The following is a 16,242-nucleotide window of genomic DNA, read 5'->3' on the forward strand; positions in this document are numbered from 1 at the left end:
ATCCACAAAAGTTTTTAATTTCAGTGGTGTCCAATTTATCTGTTTTCCTTTGTTGCCTATGTTCTTGGTGTCATGTCTGGGAAATCATTGCCAAATCCAGTGTCATGAAGATTTTCCCCTATGTTTTCTTCTACAAGTCTTATAGTTTTAGCTCTTACAATTAAGTCTTTGATCCATTTGAAGTTAATTTTTGTATATGGTGTAAGGCAAGGGTCCAACTTAATTCATTTGTGGATACCTATTTTTCCCAGCACCATTTTTTGAAGACTGTTCCTTCCCCATTAAATGATCTTGGCACCTGTGTCAAAAATCAATTAAACATAGATGTGGGGGCCCCTGGGTGGCTCAGTTGCTTAGGTGACTGCCTTCGGCTTGGGTCATGATCCTGGAGTCCCGGGATCGAGTCCTGCGTTGGGCTCCCTGCTCGGCGGGGAGTCTGCTTCTCCCTCTGACCCTCCCCCCCTCATGCTCTCTCTCTCAAATAAATAAATAAAATCTCTAAAAAAAAAAAACATAGATGTGAAAGTTTAGTCTCAATTCTTTCCATTTCGTCTCAATTCAGATCTGTGTGTCTATCCTTATGCTGGTACTATACTGTTTTGATACTGTAGGTTGTAATAAGTTTTGAAATTAGGAAGTGTGAGATCTCCAACTTTGCTCTTCTTTTTCAAGATTGTTTTAGCTATTCTGGATTCCTTGAAATTCCATATGCATTTTAGAATCTCTCTTTCCATTTCTGCAAAAGTGTTCTTGGGATTTTGATAGGGGATTCATCACACTGAGTCTGTGTATCATTTGAGGTAGTACTTAGTAGTACTAAATCTTCCAGTAGTGTTAAACCTTGATAGTATTATCATCTTAATAGTACTAAACCTTCCTGTCCTTGAACACAAGATATCTTTATTTAGGTCTTTTAAAATTTCCTTCAGCAACATTTTGTAGTTTTCAGTATATAAATCTTGCACCTCCTTGGTTAAATTTATTACAAAATATTTTGTTCTTTTTGATGTTATCATAATTGGATTTATTTTCTTTTAAAAAATTTATTATTATGTTTAGTTAGCCAGCATATCATTAGTTTTTGATGTAGTGTTCAATGATTCATTAGTTGCATATAACACCCAGTGCTCATCACCACACGTGTCCTTAATACCCACCACCTGGTTACCCCATTCCCCAACCCCCCTCCCTTCTGTAACCCTCAGTTTATTTCCTGGAGTCCAAAGTCTCTCATGGTTTGTCTCCCTCTCTGATTTCTTCCCATTCAGATTTCCCTCCCTTCTCCTATGGTCCCCTGTACTATTCCTTATGTTCCATATAAGCATTGTGGTCTGAGAATATGCAGGGAATAATCTCAATCTTTTGGTGTCAGTTGAGACCTGATTTGTGACCCATTATGTGGTCTATTCTGCAGAAAGTTCCATGTGCACTCGAGAAGAATGAGTATTCTGTTGTTTTAGGGTGGAATGTTCTGTATATATCTATGAAGTCCATCTGGTCCAGTGTGTCATTCAGAGCTCTTGTTTCTTTGCTGATTTTCTGCTTAGATGATCTGTCCGTTGCTGAGAGTGGAGTGCTGAAGTCTCCTACTATTAATGTACTATTATTAATATGTTTCTTTATTTTGGTTATTAATTGGTTTATATAATTGGCTGTTTCCGTGTTGGGGGCATGCTCCCTTTGTCGTCTAGTGCCTACTGTTTACTTGGTGTGTGCACATTTTTAAACTTTTCTCTGGTTTTTTCACTTTCATAAATTGTCAGGAAATTATTGAATAAATAGATTTAGATCTTTATTTGTATATTTTCAAGTTTTGGGTTTTCTAAAAGAATACCCTTGCCTTTTTGTCAAATGATAGAACCTTGTTATAGCATTTCTACCAATATACAACTGCAAAGAAGACAGTAGACATATACATACACTTAAAATCTCACCTCCCAGAAGTAATTATCCTGAACATTTGGTGAACATCATTTAGCTGTATTTCCAATGCACATATACAGATAGATTGTGAAAATTAGTTTGAGATAAAGGGAGTCACACCATATTTGCTATTTTAAAATAAAAATTATTGAGTTTTATTATTTGATAAAAGTTATTTACTACTAAATTTTTCTTTCTAAAATATGTTTCTAAAGTATAGGGGAAATTATGAAAACATTGAGGTACTGATAACCTACTTTTATTATCAAATTTCTTTCCTGAACCATTTATAAGATTAGCGAATATCCCTTCCCCGTCCCACTATCATCTGTGCCATCCTTGTGAGTGTCTTGCAGAAGGGATACTGCAAACGTGTAAAAATATGAGGCAAATAGACTGCAAAGCTCAAATTATAAATCCTGTGTAAGATTTGGGGTTCAATGTTCTTGATAAAAATGACATAAAGCCATTACTGATTGAAAATCTGGCAGAATGATACCAGGTAATGATTATTTATTCGTTTTAAGATTTTATTTATTTATTTGAGGGAGAGAGAGAGAGAGAGCGCACAAGCAGGGGGAGTGGGAGAGGGAGAAGCAGACTCCCCCCTGAGCAGGGAGCCTGACGTGGGGCTCGATCCCAGGATCCCAGGATCATGACCTGAGCCGAAGGCAGACGCTTAACATACTGAGCCATCTAGGCGCCCCTATTTATTTATTTTTAAGTAAACCCCACCCCTAGTGTGGGCCTTGAACTCACAGCCCCGAGATCAAGAGTCACATGCTCTACCTACGCAGCCAGCCGGGTGCCCCAGACCAGGTAATGATTTTAGAAGAGAGAATGGCAAGGATGGTGGCAAGACTTGGCTTCAAGAGAGAAAAGTTTGCAGATGAGGGTTGGGAGAGGCTCCTGGGAACATGTTGAAGAGTCTTCTGAATCATTTGTGACAAAAGACGATGCTTTTGTTGAAGTCAAAGTTGAAGTGAACAAATGTGATGATGTAGTTTTTTGATCTGGCATTATTTATTCAGTTTAACTATAATCATACTTTATGATGCATCCATGTGGCTCCTGGTCATATATCTGTCATGGCTTGTAATAATATTCACAATTCTCTATGCTCTTCATGTCGCAGAAATGAAGAAAGACCAGTCAGATGGGGACACAGGTAATTATCCAGAGCTTGTTGTGCCAGGGGAGTGGGCACCCACACTTGTACTCAGTGATGCTCGGCGGCAGGCAGGGGAGTGGGGAAGCTTCACAGGGAGAAGCGGAAGGTTCTAGAGGGCCCTGATGGAGGTCGTTGGCACAGGGAAGCTGGAGTGGGCTGGAGAGAAGTGCGACATCTTGCATGGCTGGTTTGGGGCATATTTGGCTTTCTCTAGCTTGTCCTGAGTTGGAAGGAGGGGCTGCAGTCACTGGCCAGGTCCTGACCGTTTGGGGCCAGTTGCTGCAGAGACTGCGGTTTGGCTTCACGGGCCAGTTGCTGCAGGCTGTGGTCCGCGTTCTTTGTCATGTACGGTCTGGCAACAGTCCATTGGTGTATCCAGTGTCACTCTTCTGTCCTTCCAGTAATGCTGTATCTCAGCCCCTCTCCCACCCAGAGTCAGTGGTTTCAAACAATAGGATTCACTTGACTTACAAGGAAGCCTGCCGGTTGGCACTTTGGGCTGGGCTTAGCTTGGAGGTTATTTTGGTCTCAACTGGGATCACTTACTGTATGAACAGGCAATTTACTGAAGAAGAAACCAAAAAGAGCGCTCATTCCAATGGACTCGGCAGGCTGTTGGCTAATCTCAGTTGGCTGCGGTGACTGGAGCAACTCAGCCACACTCCATAAGCTTTGCATCCTCCGGCTGGCTAGCCCAGGCGTGTTCTTCCTGGTGATGGTGAAGCACAAGGGGCCAAGCCCCAGTGCGCAAGCCTGTTGCAAGCTTGTGTGTCTGCGAATGTGCTACCAGGCTAAGCAAGTCACATGGTGGGGCCCAGAATCAGAATGGGCGTTCCTGAAGAGTCGCCTGGCACCATGTGTGGTATGGGGAGAAGTGAGGACCTGGAGCCAGTTTCGTGATCTGTCTGTCTGGTGCCTTTGTAGTTTTGCACCCCCGACCCGTGCTTGGCTGCATGACTTGCTTTGTCCAGGCAAGTGAAATTGTTGGGTATAAGAAAACAACTTCACTGATGGTTGTTCATTAGTTTTCACATATGCAATGTATCATTACTACTTTTAAAATGAGATCTTAATCCATGAGTCTAGAGCTTGTTAATACATCGATCAAATGTTTAAAATGAGGCCTTGCTACTTTTCTGCTGCTCACATATCTCCATATTTTTTCACAGACAAAGGTAATTTGGAAGTAAATGTTTTTGTGAACGTTTGAGTCCTCTTTGTGTCACTCGTATCTATTTTCACGATTGCTGAAACCCTCTGGGAGTTTCCACAGTGAAGTGTCCATTCATTTCTTTTTGATTGCACTCGGTTTCTTAGTTATGAGCCTTTAGGTAGCAACAGTCTTACATACTGGTTATACTTTTTATTCACATTAAGTCCTATTATAATAACTGTCACTATCCCTTTATTACCCTTAAATGGATGCTAAGGAAAGTGTTTGGAGTATATTTAAGTAGAGCAGGTGTGTGATTTTATAAGATATCATCACGCTTTGTGTGCACAGCAATGCATCCAGTTGAGGCCTGAAAGGGTCCAGCTGCCTCAGCTGTGAGTGTCCTATTGTGAGCGCCTTGAGATGCGTTCTTACTCTTAAAGTACTTGTTCATGGAGGGAATCAACACTGTACTGGGACAAGTGTCGTGTTAAGAACTGTTACCGAGCTTAAACTTCTTTAACAGAAAAAGATGTAGTTTTATGCTAATATAAATACAAAAAGGAACTGTTAAATAAAAGGGTAATACATAAAATATTAGTTCTCTCTTTCTCTAAAATTGTTCTATTTTATTATAATCCTCTCAGTGGTTTGGTTTGGGTGTATTTTCATGTTTATTCTAATTAGCGTCCACTTCTGTGTCATTCTCAACATATCCGATTTAGGAAAGCTGATGGCCATGTCTTTAAATTCATGTTTGACTTGTTTGTTCATTCAACTAATATTGATTAGATGCCTATTTTACGAAAGAATGACACTGAGAACTGTAGAGATAACAAGGGAGACCCGATGAGAGCTATCAAGGAGATGTGAGTTTGGAAGGAGAAGAAAGATGTGCACACAAAGAACCGGGATCCAGGTGCAAAGAGCTGGGGAGGAACACTGGGTCCGTTTGGTGTCGGTTCGGAGCAGAGACAGCACTGTGGCTTTGGAGGTGTGGGTATGGGGTTGGAGTGGGCTTGGAGGGCAGAACTTGACTGTGAGGACAGAGAGGATGTAGGCCTGCCAAGTGTGGGAGGAAGTACCCGGAAGGATGATAAACCTGCAGGTGGAGAAGACCCGTCCTGGGCCTGGGAAGGACAGGTCTGGCTGGGGAAGGGAGCTGGAAAGGAGGGAGGGGAACAGGCTTATAAGGAGCCATTGAGCTCCTTGGGGGCAAGAACTGCTCTCCTGCAGGTTGTTTGCTGAGGGCTCGGAGCAAGCCAGGGGTCAGCGAGTGCAGAGAAGACCCGGTCGGGTCGGTGCTGAGACAGTGGGGTCCCTGCAAAAAGGGGATCTGGGAGCTCAGGAGAGCTGTCTGAGGCCACAGAGCAGGGTTAGGGAAGGGGCAGCAGGAGGGGTGGAGCCCAGGGGAAAGTGCTCTGCTGTCTGGAAACGCATTAAACAATATTTCATAGTGGAAGGAAGAAAGCTTTAGATTCTGAATTGAAAGTATTTTTTTCCTACAGGACTTTCTATAATAACTCTTGAAAAAGATGTCTATAGCCATGAGACATAGGCATCACTAAGCACATCCAGTCGAGAACATTTGGTTTTTGCTCAAGAGTAAAGATGATCCTTTTGCTCTAACGATGAGGGCTTTCGCTAGCACAGTGCGTTCACATGTTTTATTACCTCTTACTCACTGTCCTGGCAGACAGAGGAAGCGCCAGCTTTCATTCAGCAGTTTACAATTGCCCTGTTTTTGTTCTGTGATTATCAATTGCTGCCCACATGGCACAAATCACATTTCCTAATTATTCTGGGTCATTGTAGGGGATAGAGGATTAGTGACAGTTTGGAATGTGGAATGTTTTGCTCAAATGTTTTGGATTTACTGATTTTTAGTTGCTGGCAGGACATCTGAATCCAAAAAAATATTTTTAAAATAAATCAAAAACATAATTCTTACAGAATCAAAAATAATTTTGCTTGTTTTCTTCTTGATGATGGTCCCACCACACAGCTTAGCACCCTGTCATAGGAGGCACCCAATGAATATTTGTGGAACTCACAGTTTTCCCTGTTGGAATACCCATATAATTAAAGTGCTCAGTAAGGATAAACTAGGAGGACTTTTTCTCTCGGATTCAGGAAGGATTTGAAATAAAAGACCAGCGCGTCCCTTCTTTTGCCATTACGGCAACTCATACGTTTGTTAGAATATGGTGTTCTCACCCTGTGAGTGCAATACAGCTTGGGTTTTAGAAGTAAAAGACTGGTTCAGATCCAGGCTCTTTCACTTTCTAGATGTGTGTGACCTTGGGCAAGTTATTTAACTTCTTTGTGCCTTCGTTTCCTCATCTGGAAGATGGGAGTAGAAATTTCTGCCTCCCAGGATTTTTGTGGGAATTAAATTTAGGTCATCTATGTAAAGCACTTCTCCAGTGCCTCGTGGATAGCAGATGCCCAGTGAGCCGTCATGGTCTCTGCTGATAGTGGTGGTTACAGGTGGCGGAGGGCACAATCCAGGCAAAGTGGGCATTTCTTGTTGTCACTCCTTATTAAGGGGCCCCTTGTGGTAAAGGTTTACGCAGGAAAGGAATAGTTGGTTGTACTGTTGTTGAATAATATCGAAGGCGCTTTTATATAGTCTGGTTGGGCACAGACACGCTACAAATGATTTCTCAACTAAGAAAATAGAGTCAAATTAACATGTTTTAGTCAAACTTGGGCTACTTAGTTTAAACTTTACAATAGCTTCAGACAAGGGCAAATTGAAACCATAGTCCTTTGAACAATGAAAATTTCAGTGCCTGTAGTATGTGAGTTTCACTTATGTCTTTTCCTTATTATTTAAAGCTCTTCGGTCTTTGAGAATGTGGTAAAGTTCTATCATTTCAGACCTCAGACTTAGAATTGAAAACACGGGATTCTTTACCTGGGCTGATGAAAGTAATTTATTGTTTGCTGGGTCAAACACAGCATGCTATTTGTCACACTGTGGTTTGTGTATCTTTCTAGAAGCTTTCCACTTTGATCTGAGTCTAAGTACACTCAGTGGCACAGATGACAGAGTTAAAAAAAAAGCCGGTGATGTGCATTGTCACTCATAGAAGCTCTAAATCAACAAGTGTAGAGATGCAGAGTGAAAAACCCTGTTCCTTTAAAGAGGCTTGTACGTTCTTGTGAGAGCAGACCTCTGCCTTTCTTGGGCGAGACAAAGGTGTGGGACAATTTATTAGTTAAAGACTGAGTTCACTGTGTGCCATCAAAAGGCTCCTCTTCAAGGCCAGATTCTGGCCCTTGCCTGTATTTTTAGGTAAACACTCGCATTTAAAAGACCTTGCAGAGCGGGGCTCCGTGCACATAAAAGGGGCTTTCTTAAACTGTCATCAGAGTGGATTTTAGAATGTGCTTTTAATACTTACAAGGTTGATGTTTGCCTTTTAAAAAATGCTATTTGAGATAGCTTTTTATTTAACTTTCCCCTCGGCATGGCTTTTACCTGATTTGCAGCAACATTAAGGAAACTCACCTTGTTGAGAGAGCAGACGAAGTTTTAGGGAAATGTTGCACATGTGACCTTCTGAAAGTCAAGGCTTAAAAAAATCCCTGTTTAAACACCATGAAAACTGGATGGAAAACAAAGGCATATACTCTTCATTTGAACATTTGGTTTCAGATTCTTTTTATTGAGGTCGAGTTGATTATACTGTGAGATAAATTAATTGTTTTCCAGGATTCCTCTGTACTTCCATTTCCTCTCTGGTTTTAATGAACAATGGCTTAGATCAATAAAAAAGGTAAAAGAAAGAGGTTTGGGGTGTAGGACATATGTATATATTCAACTCTTATTGTTCTAGATTATGATTCTCTTAAAAGATATTTAGCTACGTTGTTCCATCTGTGTTTGTAGATTTAATTATTAGAAGGAGATTCGAGCTTATGAAAATATTTCTCAAAGCTATGAACTACTACCTGGTATGGATGTGGTACAGTCTGTTCAGGCTCACTGCCATCACCATTGACTTTGCTTCCTCTTTTGGAGCAGTTGGTTTCCCATGAGTTTATCTACCTGATATGTGTTTAAAGTCAAGTATATCGAGGTAAATGATGCACATACCTTTTAAATTGTGCAGTTTCATGCATTTTGACAGATGCAAACAGCATGTAACCACAACATCAAGATTTACAACGTGACCACCGTTCCGAAAAGGTTCCTGGGGTCCATTTGTAACTAGTCCCTTCTCTTCGCCCCAGGCCCTGGTCGTCACTCATCTGTTTTCTGTGCCTGCAGCATCACCTGTTGCAGGATGTTCATATACATGAAATCATACAATACGTGACCTTTTGAATCTGGCTTCTCCCCCCGAGCATCATGCATTGGAGATTCGTTCACCTTGTGACATGCGTCTGTAGTTCCTTTTCATGGCTGAGATATATTCCATCCGCCTCACTTTGATTATCTGTTCACAGGTTGGTGGACATTTGGGTTGTTTCCAGTTTTTGGTTAACGATAAATAAAGCCACTGTAAACAATTACGTGCTGGTTTTGTTTTAGGTTACGTTTGCATTTTTCTTGGATAAGTATTTCAGAGTGGGACTGTTGGGTCCTGTGATGGGGGTGTTTTGCTGCTTTCCTGCATGCACTGTGGGCATGTTCTGGTTGCTCTGCATCTTCACCAGCACCAGGTGAGGTCGGTCTTTCTCCCTCTGACCTCTGCTCTCTGTCTTCCTCTGTGTGTCTGTCGTAATGTGGTTCTAGCTCAGCATGGGTTAAGTTTCCCCAAATGGAGAATGATGTTCAGAATCTTTTCAGGTGCTTATTTTCCACCGATATATCTTGGTGAAAGCATTTGTTCAAGTCTTTTACCCCCTTTTTTTTTTTAATTGGGTTGTTTGAATTTACTCTATTTTCTGGCTACAAGTCCTTTGTTGGATAAGTGATTTGCAAATATTTTTACCCAGTCTGTAGCCTATCTTTTTTTTTTTTTAAAAAACAGTGCCTTTGCAGAGCAAACATGTCTAATTTTGATGAATTCATTTATCAATTTCTATTTTCAAGGATTCTGCTTTTGGTGTCATGTGTAAGAAAACTTTACCTCCAGGTCACAAAAATCACTCCCATGATTTCTCCCAAGAGTTTCATAGATCAACAGTTTGCATTTAGATCTATGGTGCATTGTGGGTTCCTTTTTATATAAGGTGTGAGGTTTATTTATTCATTTATTTTATTATTTTTTTTTAGAGAGAGAGTGTGAGCAGAGGCAGTGGGGGGATGCAGATGCAGAGGGAGAGAAAGAATCTTAAGCAGGCTCCTTGCCCAGTGTGGAGTCCAAGACACGGGGCTTGATCTCACGACACTGAGATCATGACCTGAGCCGAAATCAAGAGTCAGATGCTTAACAGACTGAGCCACCATCGCGCCCCAATGTGTGAGGTTTAGACCAACATTAATTTTTTTTGAGTGTGAATGTCCAATTATTTCAGCAGCATTTGTTGAAAACACTATCATTTTTCTTCTAATTGCATTTGTATCTTTGTCAAAAATCAATGTCCATTTGTGTGGGTCCATTTCTGAACTATTCTGTTCCATTGATAGGTATTTTTTCCCTTCCTTTGCCAAAACTACACTGTCTTGATTGCTGTTGCTTTATAATAACTCTTAAAATTGGATAGGGGGAGTCTCCCAACTTTGTTTTTCTTTTTCACAGTTGTTTGGCTCTTTTAGATTTTTTGCCTTTCCATATCAATTTTGGAATCATCTTGAATGTATACACAAAAGTCCTGCTGGGATTTTAATTGGAATTGCACGAGGTCTGTTGGTTGGTTGGAGAGAGTATTCCAATCCATGAACATTGTATGCCTCTCCATCTAATAAGGTCTTTCTTCCTTTCTTTTCATCAGGGTTTTACAGTTTTCAAAAAATGTTTTGTATTTATACCTAGATATATCATTTTTGGAGCTATTGTAAATGGTACTGTTTAGAATTTTTTTCTTTCTCATTATTCATCGCTTATATATGGAACTATAATTTCTGTGGGTTGACCTTGCATCTTACAAACTTGATAAACTCATTTATTAGTTTTAGAAGCTTGTTTTGTAGGTTCTTTGGGATTTTCTATAATCATGACATCTGAGAATACAGCAAATTTTCTGTGTGCTTTTTCTTTTCCTTCCTTTTTAAAGGTTTATTTATTTATTTGAGAGAGAGAGAGAGAGAGAGTGAGAGCAGGGGGAGGGGCAAAGGGAGAAGGAGAGAATCTCAAGCAGACTTCCTGCTGAGTGTGGAGCCTGATGCACGACCCTGAGATCATGACCTGAGCTAAAACCAAGAGTCAGACACTCAACCAGCTGAGCCACCCAGGTGCCCCTCTTTTTCTTTTTTTACCATACTGAACTGGCTAGGACCTATAATGTGATGTTGAATAGGAGTAGTGATTGGTTCTCTTGTTTTAAGCTGAAAATAGTCAGTTTTTCCACCATTAAATGTAATGTTATCTCTAGATTTTTCTGTAGATGTCCCTTATCAGATTAAGGGATTTCTTTCTTACCAGTTTGCTGAGTATTTATTATGAATTAGTGTTCAATTTTGTTAAGTGCTTTTCTGCACCAATTCACGTGATCATGTGGTTTTTCTTCTTTTGTCTGTTATATAATGGATTAAATTGATTTTTGAATGTTGAACCAGTTTTGTATTCCTGGGATAAGCCCCACCCAATAATGGAATATTACTCTTTTTTATGTATTGCTAGATTCAGTCTGCTAGTATTTGTTGCTAGAATTTTGTGTCTGTGTTCATGAGGGTTATTGGTATGTGGTTTTCTTTTCTTATAATGGGTTTGCCTGGTTTTGGTGTCAGGGTAAGGTGGAAGAGGGTTCCTTCCTCTTATATGTTATATATAAATATATATGTGAAAGTTTGATACAATAATGTCTGAATCCACCACCCCAATGTAGGGACTAGAGGATTACCACTGCCTTGCATGTACCTCTGTTCCTTTCTTATTCCATGCCAGGATTCTCCTGCAGAGGTAAACACCATGCTGAATTTGGTGTTTATCATCTCCTTGCTTTTGTTTATACATTTATTCTGTATGTTTCTAATCCTCAGCAATGTGTATACATTCTCCTTTTTATTTTTCAGCTTTATACAAATGGCATCATACTGATTATCATCTTCTAGGACTTTGTTCATTTAATGTTGTTTTTAAGATTCATCCATGCTGTTGCCTATAGTAGATCATTTATTTTTTTACTGCTACATAGTTTTCTACTGTGTGATGCTTACACTTTAATTTGTTTATCCATTCTCCAGCCAATGGCCATTCAGGTTTTTCTTATTTTATTTTATTTTTATTAGACTCAGGGCTGCTATGAGAGTGCCTCTGTGGAATTTAGAGGTGCGAGGACTTTGCTAGGGTACATACCTACTAATAAAACTGCTAGGTGAGGCATGCAAATGTTCAACTTTAGAAAACAATGTCAAGATGCTTTTTAAAAAAAGTTTTATTTCTTTATTTTAGAGAGGGGGGAGGTGCAGAGAGAGAGGGAGAGAGAGAATTGCAAGCAGACTCCCTGCTGAGCAGAGCTCAGTGTGGGCTCCCAAGAACCTGAGGTCATGACCTGAGCTGAAATCAAGAGTTGGATGCTCGACTGACTGAGCCACCCAGGTGCCTCTCAAGATGCTTTTTATAGTGGTTTCATAGTGGTTGTAACAACATACATTCTCAAGAGGGTAGGTAAAGTTCTCACTAACCTGCAGTGTCTCCAACATTTGGCATTGTTAAGCTTCTTAAATCTAGTTAAGTGTAACGTGTAATCTCATTGCAGTCTTAATTTAATTTTCCTGATTACTAAGGTAGAAAAACTTTTCATATGATAACTCTCTGTTTATATTTCCTCTTCTGTGAAATCCCCATTCATAACTTTTTTCTATTTATCTCATATCATTTACCTTTTCCTAGTATAGTCATATGTAGTAGTTTGTAGGTCCTTCGTCAGTTAGATGTGTTGCTAATATTCCAGTTTGTGACTAATTTTTTCATTTTATTTATATTATTTTTTGGTAAGGAGAAGTCCCTAATTTTAATGTAGCCTAGTTTATCAGACTTTCTCTTTATGGTTAGTGCTTTTCGTGTTCTAAGAGATCTCTCTGCCTTCAGATCATGAAGAGACTCACCTCAAGTGTCTTTGAATTACCTAGAATAGAGCTTTGTTTATGATAGAATGTGGGGATCCAGTCTGATTTTTTCCAGAGTAGATACTTGATTTTTCCCAGGACTGTTTAATAGATAGCTGTCCTTTCCTCAGTGGAATACAAACTGTCTTTGTTTTATATCAACTTCCAACTTTCTTTCTCGGTCTTCTCCAGTGGTTGGTTGTCAGTGCTTCATCGCTATCTTATGTACTCTGGAGTTATGGATGTTTCTTGCTGTCTGGTGGGCTCCATCTCCCCACTGTCACCTTCCTCAAGACTTACCTTGGCTATTCATGGCCCTTCACTGCTGCATATGAATTTTAAAATCAGCTGTCACGTTCCATAGAAAGCCTCATCGGAACTGGGATTGTGATTCTGTTGTGTCTACATCCACTATGGATACTGAGTCTCTCTGTGTATAAACATAGTCTTTCCACTTGTTCTGTAGTTCTTCCTTAATGCCTTTCAGTAACATTTCATAAAATGTCTCCATGCAGGTTTTGCCCATCTTATGTCAGATTCATACCTCATTGCTATTTGAATGGTATTATTTTTCTTTTCTGTCTCTGGTTAAGAAGTGGTACTGATTGTTGTAGGTGGATTGTCTGGTAAGCTATTTTGATCAGCTCTGATTGTTTCTTTTATTTATTTATTTATTTATTTATTTATTTTAAAAAGATTTTATTTATTTATTTGAGACAGAGAGAATGAGAGAGAGAGAGCACATGAGAGGGGGGACGGTCAGAGGGAGAAGCAGGCTCCCCGCCGAGCAGGGAGCCCGATGCGGGACTCGATCCAGGGACTCCAGGATCATGACCTGAGCCAAAGGCAGTCGCTTAACCAACTGAGCCACCCAGGCGCCCAGCTCTGATCATTTCTAATAATTTGTCTGAATATTCTTTTTGGGTTTTCTGGAAGCCACATTGTCTGTAAATAATGAAATTCCTTCTCTCCCAATTGTCAGGTCTTTAATCTCGTTCTCTTCTCTCACTGTGCAGGCCGTACCTCCTGTCGAGGAGAAGATATGGTGGCGCCATTGCTTTGTTTCAGGTAGTAAAGGAATGCTTCCAGTGTTTTGCCACGGAAGTGACATTTGCTTCAGATTTTGGCAGATATTCCTTATCTGGATAAGGATTTCCCTTCTATTCCCTCACTTTTGTTAAGGGATTAGTGATCTGTTTGATGAAAGTTTGATGAAGTCACTTATAAAACCATCCGAGTATTTTCTTAGTGGGAAAATTACTGATTCAATTTCATTAATTGTTATAGAACCATTTAAGTTTTATTTCTTGAGTCAGTTTGATGAGTTGCATTTTTCCAGGAATTTTTCAATTTGCTCTAAATGTTCGTATTTGTAGTATAAAGCTGTTTATAACATTATTTTTATAGTTCCTGAAGTGTTTGTAGTGATGTCCCTCTTTTCATTCCTGATATTAGTGGTTTGTTCCTTTTCTATAGATTCTTGCTCAGTGTCAGAAACTTGTCAACTTCAATCACTTCAAGGAACAAGTTTTTGGCTTTTGGCTCTCTTTATTGAATGTTTTTATTTCATTAATTTCAGCTCTTTATTAATTCTTCTGTTCTCTTTGGTTTGTTTTACATTTTTTCTTTTCTTTCTTTTTTTCTTTCGAGAAGGATGGTTAGCTCATTTATTTTCAGCGTTCTTCTTTTCTAACATATATATTTAAGACCACAAATTTTCCATTAACTCTTGCTTTAGCTAAAGTCTACAAATTTGTTAGGTAATATTTTCTTTATGATTCTTTTACTAGTCCCTTTACTTCTAATCTACTAAAAGTAGATTATCTATAAATCAAAATAATCATCTATAAATGATTATTTTGTATCTCACACGTGATCAGCATGGGGTACAGAGGAAAAAGGTAGAACCTGTAGTTTGTATGCACGTGAATACCTTGATGGGAGTAGATGGCTGTGATGCAGAGAGATGTGGTCAGAAATACATCAAGTTAAACATCCTGATTGGGGTTGAATGAAATAACAGGTGAGGTATTGAAGCAATGTGTTTGCTTGGTGTTTATGATTTCTTGGTGACTACTACAGAATTGCCTGTATGTAAGTGTGTCAAAGCATATACATCGTAAAGCTTCATGGGATAGACTTAACAAATACTTATCAACTGTTATATATGGGCAGGCACCATGCTAGCATCTTGGAATACAGAGATGAGTAAGACATGTTTCCTGCCCTTGAGCATTTTAAATTTAGGGCAGAGGGAGAATAATATGTAGGCAGGTAATTTTAGTTAAGTGCAGTAATGATTATGATAAAGGGAGATATGTGATATAGGAGAACCCAGCCCAGTCAGAGTGTGTGTGCTTTGGGAAGAGGGACTCAGGAAGGATTTCCTGGGATATACACCCAAGCTGAACTTTGAACCTCGTATTGGTCACTGATTCAGAGCATGTACCAGCCCTGCAAGGTATCCCCACACACCTGGTTCCATAACTGAGTCGTGAACAAGGCCATTCTCCCATTAGGCCAGCTGCTTCAGTACCGGAGAACGTGGTCAGACTAGTAAGTGTCACGAACATGAGTGTGTTGCCATACATAATTTGCTGGAGTTCCCTGGTCAGAAGCAATGTTATGTGGAGTATCTGTTGATGATAAAGGTGTTTTGTAATTTCATGGGTGGTGATTTTGGCAGAAGCACTGTGGGCAGGGAAAACAAGCCTCTGCTCAGAGTACCTGCCTGTTGCAGAGAGAGGACTTGGTGGAAGTGCAAGCGGCATGCTGTCGTGGGGTGCCTGCTCTCCTCGCGGGTGGTATGATGTTGAGGACACGGAGTCGGTCTCTGCGGTTGGCAGTCTGGGCGGTGGCCATAGCCGCAGAGAGTGGGAGTGGGAGTCTGTGTTGCTAAGCCCACCCTAATCCTGCTCCGGTTGCCTTAGCCATGCTGTTCAAGAGCCCCTAGGGCAAGGCCACGGGTGGCTGGGGACAGAGGCAGGCCTGTCACAAGCCTGGTTCTCCAGTCCTTCTCTGATGAAGTTGCCCTTGGGTAAGCTTCCCAGGTAGCTCAAATAGATGCACACTCTGTGTCCCTTGGAGAGGTCTGTCCACATGCTGCCTTCCAAGACTTCCTTGTTTCCATTTCCCAAATATTCCTTCCAAATCTCTGTCCACCAGAGTGATAGCTACTGTTCATGGTATCTCTGGCCATATTTCCTTTTGGGCAAAATGAACAGCTGGGTACTTTGCTTGAACTTCTTCCTGTTGGGAGGATTTCCCTCCACCGCTGCCCTTTAGAGCCATCTCGTGTGGGGCTGTAGTGCCCCATTTGCACTACAGTATACAACCATCTGTACACCAGGCCCGAGCTCTCCATTTCTGCATTAGCTGGTCATAGGTCCTGAGGCCATAGCTGTAGGTTAAGACAGGATATCATGTATCAGAGTAGGAGCCATGGGGGCTAAGCCACTTGCTCGTGCAACTTACTTGTGATTTCAGAATCTCTTTGGGTCTGATCCAGTATTTGCCACTTTACCTTGATGGTGGAGAGCTGCCCCTGCAGGCCCAATTATATGATTCTGTGGGTCAGATAGCATCCAGGTCATGATGAAGAGTAAGACAAGAGGAGAAATGGGGCAGAAGTAGAATTAAGAAGTCTGATACTTTTTCTTTCATATGTCTTAATTAAATATTTGAGGATTCTTTTTTTAAGATTTTATTTATTTATTTGAGAGAGAGAGAATGAAAGAGAGCATGAGAGGGAGGAGGGTCAGAGGGAGAAGCAGACTCCCTGCCGAGCAGGGAGCCCGATGCGGGACTTGATCCTGGGACTCCAGGATCATG

The sequence above is a fragment of the Mirounga angustirostris genome, unplaced genomic scaffold (genome assembly GCF_029215605.1).
Source record: "Mirounga angustirostris isolate CCGP_5_RB_7025 unplaced genomic scaffold, mMirAng1.0.hap1 SCAF_12, whole genome shotgun sequence".
Lineage (NCBI taxonomy): Eukaryota > Metazoa > Chordata > Mammalia > Carnivora > Phocidae > Mirounga > Mirounga angustirostris.